At 35.4% G+C, this 13,078-nt stretch overlaps 1 protein-coding gene across 6 annotated transcripts in view; it reads left to right on the top strand.

Moving 5' to 3' along the window:
- ZNF608 (zinc finger protein 608) overlaps positions 1–13,078 on the top strand; it is a 202,337-nt gene that overhangs the window by 104,039 nt on the left and 85,220 nt on the right. The gene's annotated exons all lie outside the window — the stretch shown is intronic.

Raw genomic sequence — 13,078 nt, 5'->3', positions numbered from 1 at the left:
AACTGTTCAAAAGTAGAATAGATTGTGTAAGTTGGTGGATTGCCTTCTTGGGAGATATGTTATAGTGGGGATTCCTTTGGTGTGCAGGTTGGATTAGTTGAGGTCACCTCCAAGTGTCAAATCCTATAATTCTGTGATTCTCAGGCACCAATATGGCATTTTTTTCAGTCAGTGCCTCATATGTAGCGTGCACTTGATATTAGGGGAGTTGTTTCAGATTGAACATAGGTTATTTCTAATTCCCAGATTTTTACATCTTCCCTTATACTTGCAATGGATGTTTAGCACATCTTTATCTTTCTACTGAAATTGCTCCCCTTCCTTCAATATTTTCCCTACATGGTAGTACATAACGTACATCATTTCCCTTAAGTTAGTTGAAACCTGTGAGTCTGATTATGCAGTTTTGCTTACTCACCCTTAGTTTTTGTTTACCCTGACCCAGTCCCCAGTTGTTTCTTTTAGCCTTAGAAGGCAAAGAGAAAGAGATTGGGAAGCTCTGGCTAGCCTGGATATGGCTATACTGATGATGTGGCACCCTCACCTCTCAAAGTATGTAAGACCCTTGGAACTAAGATTACATTGCTCCTCACACCTAATACCCCTCATTATGCAGACCTGCTAATGCTTCCTTTCCTAATCACACTTCTAGAAGTTATAGGAGGTGAAGGAAACTATGTCTAACCTGCATAGGATGTCCAATTTGAACATGTACCCTTGAGTCACGTCCAATACGAACTCCTTGTCTGACTTGTACTCTGCACCCTAAAACCTGTGTCCTTAAACTGGTTTTATACTCTTTATGCAATTAAGTAACTGATTTGTGTCTTGGAGGTTTTGTTTCCCCCATATCCTAAAACTGTAAGCCAAGCTCACTTTAAGCTAGACTAACATAATTGGTGTAGCTGGCAAGATATATGAAAAATAGTCACCAGTTGATTGAAATAAGTTGCCAGGAGATGGAGACATAATCTGTATGTCACTCAGACATCCAGGGATGGGTACAGGTGATGAGCCAGGCCTCACTCAGGCCAAAGTGATAGCTCAAGGTTAGAGACCGGGATGTTATATGCTTCTTGAACATGAGATATTTAACATAAAAAGGGTTTACTTAGCCATATTAGGGGAAGGATATTCAGCGCAAGGAAAGGATATTCAGCAAAAATCAAACACTGATTTAACTGGATACAGTTTCCTTTCCTTTATGCTGCTTATGATGATCTTCTAATTAGAAGTTTGAGGTCACACTTGTTGTATCCTGGCTTTTTTATGTCTAGGCCATCCAGATGCTACCTATATCATTGGATTAATCCTTTAGTCCCCTGACCCAACTAAGTGTTATGACATATTTCAAGTGTTGACAATTTCACGTATCTTATGGAAAAATTAGCCTAGTCTGGGTGGGGTTGGACCTTTAGACATTGATTGCTCTCACCACAGCCCCAGGGTTCAGGGTCACAACAGCCCTTTATACTCTACATGAAAATAATGCCAGTTGGATCAGGAGTACATCCTATTAAAACCTGAGGGGATTCAGGGTTAAATCTCAAAGGAGTTCACTCAGGAAGTTAAAAAAAAAAAGAATGCAGCTTTGCACAACCATTCCTTGCTTTTTATTGACCATTATAGGAAAACTTACATGAGAGGGAGTTAACAGTGAAAATGAACACTGAAAGCAAATTGGCATCCTGGAAGTGAAAATATAACCAATCACCTAGAGCTTCTCAGGAGTGAGAAGTTAAGGTTGGAGATCAATTCTTGGATTTCTTCATTGTCCAGTTGAAGGGGAAGGGATTTTTGGAGCCTCAAATTCTTCAGCTGCTGGAGAGAAAGAGAACAAATTTTAAGACCAGACCCTAGGGCTGCCTAGCTGGGCCTGATTTAAGTAGAAACTCAGGATAAGCTCGAGTGGAAACCAGTATGGGTCGAGCAATTTTGCTCTACTCCAGAAGAGTTGCAGATAGCTTTGGAAGGAAAAACAGCAGTACCAGAATGATGAATGGCTAAAGTACGGATTGTGATTCTGAGTGTTCAGCAGAGCCCCTGTAATCAGCCTAAGTAACATTGTTTCATTACATTAATCTACAATTTTCTGTTGCAGACAGAATTAGGCCACTGGTTCTTGGTTTAAGAGGAAGCACTCCACCGCTTAATGGAGTGGGTTATGTGAGGAATAGTAATCAATTGGTCTTTACAGGAGAATTTTCTCCATTTGCCATTCCCCAAATGGTGCTCAGCTAGGAAGGGTGCCCTATAGCAGAAGTAATAGGCCATTGTGGGTCTACATCCCAAGTACTTCTTTCTGAAACTATATTGGATTGATTTCTGGGGGCCTGGCTGAATGGAGAAAAGTCCTTGATGGGGTTTGTGGAATAGTGTAGTAAGTTCAGTTTTGAGAGGAGTGTGGCCTCAATACAAGAGTAGTGTGCACCAAGTATAGTAGCCACATGATTGAAAAAGGAATTGATTCAGGTCAGAAGAATAGAGGACCTGGCGAGTGGTTAAGGCAGCAGGGGAGGAAGATTCCCATCTCCTGGGAGGCTTCTTATTTATAGCCATTTACCTAAAAATGTTATCATTTTTTTCTGAAACCTTTTATTCCCCGTTACTCTCAGCTGAAATTAGCCTTTGTCTTGAAGAATCTCTTATGCTGTTCTGCTTTATTCTAAGCATTAAAATACTCTAATTTGGATAATTTATCCACTAGATAATAAATTCCTTTAGAAACTCAGATTATCATTTCTAATCCTTGGAGCCTGAGTGATTAACACGGTACATTAAAAACATAGTAGGTATATGCTAGGTTGAATCCCTAAGGGACTAAAAACAAAGTGGAAATGGAGCTAAGATGAAGGAACAGGAAGAAATACAGACCAGATTGACTCCCACACCTCCTCCACAGAGATCTAGAAAATATATCAGATAAAGTCCTGATTGGTAAAAACCAAGGGAAAAACCCACAGTGAATCATTTTTGAGTCTAGGTTTTCATAGGGAGGCATAGTTCTGTGGACGCTAGGATGGCTCCAACCAAGAATAGAGTATTCCAGGATAGGAAATGAGATAGGATGAAGGCAGTGTATCAGAGAGAGAAGAGGTCCCAGACCCACAGAGAGAGGACTGACTTTGTGCAGGCTGTAGGAACATGTGCTAATTAGTAGTTTTGTCTCTCACTGCTCAGTTCAAAGTCATAATACCAGTGTGAACTGAGGAGAGAGACTGTATTGGGGGTGGCATTCAGGATAAGAAATGGTAGCAGACCCCTAGATTGTGTATAGAGTAAAAATCCAGAAGTAAGCAGTAGCTTTGATGTTCTGACCCTATGAGTAGAGCAAGGTCTCAGTTCTACCACCCACTCAATATGAAATCCTGCAACAGAATAACTAGGGAAGGAATCCCAGACCCAAATGGAGACAGAAATTCTGTCACTTTTGACCTGAAATTTCTAGGTGGCTGTTGGTAGGTGAATCCAGGAGAAGGCTACCAGAATTCCAATCAGGGATGGGCCAAGGTAGTTTGGGTAGGTCAGGAAACTGCAGAGCTCAGACTAACACACTGCCCCAGATCAGACCACATTATGAGCACTGAAAGCTTATTGGTCTTCAGCCTGAGCTGTTCACTGAGATCTTGGAATAACAATCAAATACCCCATGAAGGTAACAGAACCCAAGAGGGCACAAGCTTAGCCCAGATATTTGCTCCAGAAGTTCTCAGAGTCCAGCCCTAACATAAAGTCCATAAAGGAAGTAAGCTGGAAAAAGGAGCAATACAAAAAGAATCCCATCATAGAGAGCTATTGTGATTACAGGAATGCTAAAGACAGAATCCCAGAAGAAAAGACTGACTGAAAACCATCTACAAGCAAAGCCTCAAAGAAAAACACAGTTGAAACACAAGTTCAACTAAAATTCCTGGAAGAGATGAAGCAAGAATTTTAGTAAATGTTAAAGATAAAAATATTTTTACAAATAAAATGCTAGCACTAGAGAAAAATGGTTAAAGAAATGAGAGCTGTGGAAGAAACACTTGAAGGAGAATTAACAGCTTGGTACAAGAGATACAAAAGCTTAACCATGAAAATTGCAGTGGACCAAATAAAAGTTAATGACTCCATGAGGCAATAAGAAATATTAAACAAATTAAATGACTGAAAAAAAAATGGAAGAAACTATAATGTATTTCATATTAAAAACAATTGATCTGGAAACCCAATCCAAGAAATAAGATTTAAAAATCACTGGATGACTTGAAAGCCATTGGAAGAATAGACTTCCTCTAATAGAGGAATCCCAGACCCAAGTGGAGACTTCCTCTAATAGAGGAAGTCTAATAAGACAGAGAGCCTGCCAATAGTTTGATTATGTTTTGATTATCTTAACAGAGGAATGGAAAGGGAGGGGAAACTGAATAAACTGGATTGGGGGAGGGGAGAAGGGAGACAAAGGGTGGGGGAAATTATCTCACTTCATTGCGGTTTTTAAGCATAAGACAAACAAGGAGGAAGAGGTGGGGCAAGCTGGTGACACTTAATCCCCACCCTAATGTGAGCTAGTCATAGGATGAGAGAATGCTGTTCTCTCATATGCAATTGAAAATAGAAATACATGTCATTCAACAGGGAAACCAGAGGGAATGGGGAGAAGGGAGGAGGGGGATAAGAGGAATGATAGATTAAGAGAGATTAATCCCAACTCCAAAAAAACTCAAAAGAGGATGGATTTTTTAAGAGAGGCTTAAAAGAAAAGGAAGAAAAAGAACCTGGGCGAGGAAAAAAGAAGAGAGATAATGAAACAGAAGCAAATTGCACCAACTCTGTAGAACTGCTACTGATCACCTTACTCTCTTTATCATAAAGAGGGGAGTGGGAAACAGAAGGAAATGTATAAGAAAAGGGGATAGAGGGAAATAGACAATGATAATTATTATGAATGTCAGTGAGATTAATTCATTCAGAAAATGGAAACAAATAGAACACATTACAAAGCAGAATCCAATAATGTTTTGTTGACAAGAAATATGGTTTAAATAGAAAGATATTTGTTGGGTTGTTTCAGTTGTATCTGACTCTTCGTGACCCATTTGGGGGTTTTCTTGGCAAAGAGACTAGAATGATTTGCTATTTCCTTCTTTAGATCATTTTTACAGTTGAGAAACTGAGGCAAACTGAATGACTTGCCCAGGGTCACACAACTAGTAAGTGTTTCAGGCTGGATTCAAACTCATGAAGATGAGTCTTCCTGATTCCAAGCCTAATGATCTATATACTTGGCCACCTAGTTGCATAGAGTTAAAATAAGAATGCAAAGCAAAATCTATTATCCTTCAACTAAAGTATAAAAGACAGACAGGGGTTAGTAATCATGACCTTAAGTAAGCCTATGGCAAAAATAGATTTAATGAAAAGAGAAACTATGTTTTCCTGATAGATGTCATAGACAATGACAGTATAAATGATCTACTTATAATATGCACTAAATGGTATAATATCTAGCTACTTAAAAGTTAAAGGAGTTACAGGAGAAAGAATACAACAATCATAGTGGGTGACCTCAATTTACTCCTCACAGACCTAGATAAATATGACTAAAACATAAACAAAAAAGAAGTGGAGGTCCTAAATGAAACATTAAAAAATTAAATATGATAGATTATTATACAATAATCTGGAGATTATATTGTCCAGCTCTTCATGAAACCATCACAAAATTTAACCATGTGTTAGCACATAAAAACTTCAAAGACATGCATGAAATGCATGAAAACACAGATAATAAATACATCTATTATGGACCTCTATGCAAAAAAAAAAAATTAATTAGGGGCTGCTGAATAAATCATCCAAAATTAATTAGAGACTAAGTAACTGAATCCTAAGGAATGAGTTGGTCCAGGAATAAATTGTACAGATAGTAATTTCATTAAAGACAATGACAGCAATGAGACAATATACTAAAATTTTTGGGATGTAGCCAACATATTACTTAGGGGAGTATTTATAAGTTTAAAAACTTTCATCAGTAAAAAGAAAGCAGATGAATGAGTTGGGCATGTACCTTAAAAAACAAATAAACCTAGATAACCCACAACTTAGAAATTGTGCATTAAACAACATAACGTAAAACTTGAGAAACAAAGAAGAGATTAACAAAAAATACATTGAATTAACAAAACTAAATGCCGTTTTTTAAAAACATAAAGTGGAGAAACCATTAGCTAATTTTAAAATGAAGGAAAAAAAATTGTTACCAATACCAAAAAAAAGTGTATTTTCAAAACCACTGAAGAAATAAAGTAAATTGTAAGAAACTTCCACCTAGTTACATGCCAGTAAAATTAACAACTTAAATGAAATGCATGAATATTTACTATATATGTATATATGTATATGTATAAATAAAATGCCTAGTGTAATAGGAAATGGAGGATAACCCATTCTCAGAAAGAAACGTTTAACAAACTATAAATGATGTATCAAAGGAGTGGGGGATCTCAGGAGCATATGAATTACAAGAAAATTCTATAAAACATTATAAATAATTAATTACATTACTACCAAAGCTGTTTGAAAAATAAGAAAAGAGGTTCTATCAGATTTATTTTATGAGAGAAACATGGTCTTACTATCTACACTATGGAGAATAAGAACAAAGAAAGAAAACTATTTAGTAAGGAGACTGCAAGGACACATATTCAGGGATGTAGGACTACTGCAATATTAAGAAAACTATAAATGTAAATGAGTGTATTAATAACAAGAACAACATGTCAATAAATTCAGAAAAAAACTTTTGACAAGAAAAAAAGCATTCCTTTTTTTAAAAAATAGAAAACAGGAATAAATGGAGTTTTTCCCCTTATATGATAAATAATATATATCTGAAACCAAGAGCCAGAATTATCTGTAATGGGGGAAAAGTCAAACCTTTTCTTTTTCTTCTTTTCTCTTTAATTTGTGGAAAAAGAATAGAGGTCTTTCTAAAAAGATAAGGAATAAAGCCAAAGATATACCCAATCTCTGTTATTAAATGTTAGCTATAGGAATGAGACAAGAAAAAGAAATTGAGGGAATAAATATGGGCAAAGAGGAAATAAAATTTCTTTTTACAAACAAGATGTTGGTTTGATTCAAGAACCTCAGTCAGCTAAAATACTAATTGAAACAATAGCTTAAGCAAATTTGCAGGCTATAAATATACTCACATAAATCATAAGCATTTATTTATATTACCAACAAAATCAAGCAGGAAATGGTAGAGAAATTCCACTTAATAACTATATAAAATATAAAATACTTGGCACTGAGCTTGCTAATACACACAAAGGAATTGTATGAAGAGAACTACAAAAACCTCTGCATGGTTTAAGACAGGTTCAGTTAACTGTAGAGTACTGTTTTTCATGGATAGGGCAAATTAAGTAAATCAATACGTTTAATTATTAATTTGTAATGAATAAAAATAACTATATAAATCAATTTATTCTTAAAGTTCTGTACCAATCAATTTACCAAAGAATTAAAAAATAACAACACAGTTTCTCTGGAGGAACAAGAACATGTAGAATCTCAAGGGAAATGATGGGAAAAAATGGAAATGAAGGAAACCTAGCAATATTATGTCTCAAGCTATAAGGTAGTAATTAAAATGATTTTGTACAGGTTAAGAAGTAGGTTGCTCCATGAAACAGGCATAGAATAAACAGAAGCAAATGCACATTGTGGCTTAATGTTTGATAAACCCAAAGATTCCCAAAGATATTGGAGTAAGAATTCATTTTTTGACAAGATTTGGAAAAACTAAAAAGCTGCCTGACAGAAACTAGATATAGACAGCATATGAAAGAGTATACCAAGATAAGCTTCAGATGAATATGTGACATAAGTATAAAGGGTACATAAAGATGACAAATAATTTAGAGGAACAAGGAGAAAATTACCTTTTATGTCTATGGATAGGTGAAGTGTTTATGATGAAACAAAAGATAGAGAGTCTTACAGGAGACAAAATAGATGATTTTGATTATGCAAATTTAAAATGCTTTTGCAGAAAGCAAAACCAGGTCACTTAAAATTAAAAGAGAAGCAGATAAAAAGGAAATATATTTGTGAGTTTCTTTGATAAAAGGTCTCACTTTATACACACACATACAAATACACACACATATACACACATATTTACACATGTATGTGATTATATATGTACATATATGGAACCGATTAAGATTTATAAGCAGTTGAGAAATGGTCAGCCAGTAAGCAGTTTTCAGAGGAAGAAATCCTAGTTACCAAAATCCATATTTTAAAAAAATTCCTCCTAGTCACTGATAATTAGAGCAACACAAATTAAAGCAAATATGACGTTCTACCTCCCACTTAACAGATTGGTAAAGTAGGCCAGAAAATGACAATGACAAATACTAGAAGTCTTGTGACAAAGTAGGTACACGAATGCACTGTTGTTAGAGCTGTGAACACATCCAGCCATTCGGAAAACCATTTGGAATGGAGCTCTTCCTTAGATGTATTAAACTATGCATACCCTTTCACCCAAAAATACCCCTATTAGTTATATATGACAAAGAGCTCTAAGAAAGAGAGAAAGGATTCATGTACAAAATATTCATAGCAGTTTTTTGGGAGGAGGGCATGGCAAAGAATTGAAATGGGGGTCATTCATCAATTGGGAAATGGCTGAACAAGTTAAGGTACATGGATGTAATGGAATATTATTGTATCATAAAAAATGATGCAGGGAAAGATTTCAGAGAAACCTGGGAAATCTTGCATGAATTGATGCAAAATGTGGAGAGGAGTACCAGTAGTATAATTTATACAATAAAAACATTATAGAAAAGACAAACAACTTTGAAAGACTTTAGAACTCTGAACAATGCAGTCACCAACCATGATTCTAAAACATTCGTGATGAAACATGCTACCAACTCTTAACAGAGGAGTGATGTTTTGTAAACATTGAGACATATTATTTCTGGACATATACAGTGGGGGAATTTGCGTGTAGCAGGGATTTTGTTTTTCCTTTCTTTTCTTTTCTCTTTTTTTCCTCAGTAGGGAGGAGGGGATGATCAAGGGAGAAAAAGCACGTTTTTCTTCATTGAAAAATAATTCAATTTTAAAAAATTATCCCCCCAAAAAAAGGGAAAAGAAAAATAATATAGTGTCTTTTCTTGTTCATCTTAGGTAGATATCCCAAACCCAGTATTTCACATAGCCATCAAATACTGGTCACATGGAGTAGGTATGGAACTATTCATGGGATAGTAACTACATCTCTTCTGGTTTTGCAGTGAGAATGAAAATGGGGAGGGAAGAGAGGAAATACCATATAAATTATTACACCTATTGCCAGTCATTGAGTGCTTCCTCCACTGATGCAGATGAAGCAAAAGGCAACAATGCTTAAAGAACACATGAATTGTACACAAGACAAAGCAATTGACCTCGAAGAGAAGAGGGACAGAGATAATTTAAAGATCTCCCAGAAGAAGATGATACTTCTAAGAACCTGAATTCTATTTGGCAGGAAATGATACAATTACATGTCCAGAACTTTTAAATATATAAAACAAAGTACTGTTCAATCATTCTCCTATCACTGCCAGAGAAAAACCCATGTTTAAAAATCCTAGGCAAGTACTGGTTAAATTCCCAAATTAAAGTAACAAACAACAAATTTTGCAAGTATCTAGGAGAAAGACCTTCAGCTATTAAGGGAATAATCAATCTATGATTACCCAATAGTCTTGGAAATAAAGACAAAAGAATGGAATAGTGTACTCCAAAAAGAAAGGAGTTAAAGCTGCTACCAAAAATAATATGTCCTACAAAGCTAAACACAATCATCAAGGAAAAAAATTGGAGCTTATCAGAAAAGAAGCGTTTGAATCATTCTTGGGAAACAACGACAGATGCAGCAACAACAGTAACAACAAGAGAGGTGAGCTAAATATTTGACTTGCGTACACTTCAAATGAATATGGATGAATGAAAAAGCATTTTAAGTGCTTACATATGTGTCAAGCAATAAGCACCAGGGATAAATTTTTTTTTAAATGAGAGTCCCTACTTTCAAAAAGGTCATATTTTTTAATAGAGGGAGACAGCACATATAGGAAAGTTCATCTGTGAGACGTGTGACAAGGCTTGGGGATATGAAAGATGCAGTGGCAGGTTGGATGATAGGACTGGTAAGCTGGTGAGTATAGAAGCAGCACAGATGGTAACGCCCTGGATTTTGGAGCACTTGGTGTTACTGCAAATAGAGCTGATTACTTTGTCAGCCTGGGGTTTCTCATCTCTTAGTTTGTTGTTGTTAATGAGGAAGGTGAAGCAGTTCATTGTGGGCTTTGCCCTGTTCTATTTGTAAACAGATCTGTGGTGAAGAACCATGTCTCCACAGTTTTGGAAGAGGATAAGGCCTCTTTTATATATACATACACATATATATGTATATGTGTGTGTGTGTGTGTGTGTGTGTATGTACATATGTATCAGAGCAGCATAAGAAAATTATTCATGTAATAATCCACAATTATCCATAGTCAGAGTAGCATAAGAAAGTTATTCACAGGAGGAAGTGCTGACTTTAAGGAGAAAGGGCATAAAAATCAATACTAAAGAAATAAATGGAGGAACAGAATTATAATCATCACAAACTTAAATGTATATGGCTTAAATAACTCAAGTAAACTAGAGTAGAATAATGGATTAAAATAAAATCCAATAAGTTGTTTAATACGAGAAACATGTAAAAATAATAAAGATACATGCAGAATGAAAAAAAGCATGATGTATTCTTTGCATGATGCTTGTACTTATAAGGGAGTGTGATACTGTGGGGACTATCGGGAAGTAACAGTTATAAAAATAGCATCAATAAACCATTAAAAATAAACACAAAAGTTTTTGTTAAACAGCAGAAAACATATAAAAATACCTGAAAAGTTGGTTTATTATTTCTAGTTTTATTTGTCTTCCTTATTCTAGAAACATATTACAATATTGCAACCTCTTACATTAGGTAAACAGTGTGTAAGTACTATTATGGATATTCTAACTTTTCCCTCTTCATTTGTCAAGTCAGTTTATGAAGTATAAACATCACTGTGAACTTTGATCTACATTAAGCTTTCATAACTTAAATGACTAAATTTAATGTTTGGACTTCTAAATGTGTTGTAGGGCATTGTGATAAAGATAAAGAATGAAGAACAACAAAAGAATATTGAACTAAGGAACTTTTATGGCGGATTTGAAAGTAGGAAATTAAGTTCCTTTAATGGGCAGTTGGATGAAAGACTGCTTTTTAAAATTATGAATCTTCTCAGTTAAATTAATATCAGCTTATCATTTTAGTGAAATGCAAATTGTGGAGATAGTCCCTACACATATGAAAAATCTCAAACAGCTGACTCAGCTGCTTAAATCAGAGCTCATTTTATTGCATATACTCATAACTTTTACACAGATTTGTATATTATGTCTATAAAAGTGCTAAATTCTTAGAAAGTACATTAGGAAAACATGAATGCATAAGCAAGGCTGAGTTTTACCCGTATTTCCCTAATAGGTGTCTCTGTTTACATATGGTATTTGAGACACTCAAATGAAGGAATATGTGCAGCAAGTTTCCCCTTGCATAGCTTGTCTGTCTGTGTAATATGTTGAATTTTACCTTTTTTTTAAAAACAGTTGGCAGCTATTTGTCAAGATTAAACAATGTGACAATTAGCATCATTCCCAGTATTAAAAGATGGATTTTAGCTGGTGTACCAATGAATAATTAGTGTTTATATATACAACCATTATATGTAGGCATTGTTACATAAAAGTCCCAGAGAGTCAGTGTGGCATATGGATGTTAGAAGTGGCCTCTTGAGTCAGGAAGATCTGATTTGAATGTTGGCTTTAGATCTGCACTGTCTGTGTGATTCTGGGCAAGTCACTAAAGTTCCCAGTATCCCAAACAATCACAGGTCTGGTTCAAATGAAAAAATTAAAAGATATCCCCAGTCTTTTGGTGGTTACTGTGCTTCCCACCTGAAATCTGATGTAGAGGGTGTGTGTGTGTGTGTGTGTGTGTGTTTCCATGTGCACACACACCAGCATTCATGCCTGTGTGGTGACTAAAATTTTCCAACTGGCTAGGTGAGAAGAGGACATTATGACTGACAGCCAGTACTTCCCATTTACTAAGTGTCTCCTGTGTGCTAAGCACTGTGCTAGTGATTTTCCCAACTCCTCACTAACAGTTCAGTCTAGAAGACACTAGGAAGATAGAAAAAGATTTCAACTCAAAATGTCTCTAAACTGTAGGAAAGGTGAACAGGAATGTTTCATTTACTACATGGCTTCAGTTAATTGGGATTTGCTGTTTGATCAAATGAGCGTAATAAAACTTGTGAGAGATCACTACAAAATAATTTTTAATATTCTTGATCATCCCTACACAGTCTACTAATACTTGGCATCTACCCTAGGAGGTGATATTTAAAAATATTAATATCCAGTTTAAGAACTTTGGAGCTAAATATGATTATAAATGTACATATCTCTGCAGCTGAGGTGATTTAGTTGTGAATAAATGCATGAACATATTTGTCACTTTGAAACTAAAATGTACTCTGAGTTTTTTTTTATTAATGTCTTACTTGCCCAGATGGATGGTGTTTATTAGAGTTTCTTGTGGTGAGGCACAGAAAAATATATTGTAGTTTGTCCTTTTTAAAATAAGTTTTTCCTTTAAAAGATGTGGAGATGGGAGCATTTTTCATTTCACAGTGTTTATTTTCATGCAGTTATGAGTTGTGTAGAGCTATTTGATGACTTCTGCGAAGCTAGTCTGTACAATTGAGGCATAACTGAAAACTTGAAACTTGCTGGACCTTGCTTAGCTCAAAGAATATTGTATTTGTACTTTTAATCATATGTTATGTTCTAGCATCATTATGGACATTCAAATTGTATTTGAAGTACCAGTGGGAGTTTTGAATAGTGATCTTTTCCAGAGGTAATACAGTTATAAAGTTATTTTTGCTTGTAATGAACTATCTACTCAGCT

This window comes from Phascolarctos cinereus, unplaced genomic scaffold (genome assembly GCF_003287225.1).
Source record: "Phascolarctos cinereus isolate Bilbo 61053 unplaced genomic scaffold, phaCin_HiC Scaffold_4;HRSCAF=312, whole genome shotgun sequence".
Lineage (NCBI taxonomy): Eukaryota > Metazoa > Chordata > Mammalia > Diprotodontia > Phascolarctidae > Phascolarctos > Phascolarctos cinereus.
The sequence above is the reverse complement of the archived record's forward strand: the minus strand, read 5'-3'. Positions and strand labels throughout refer to the sequence as shown.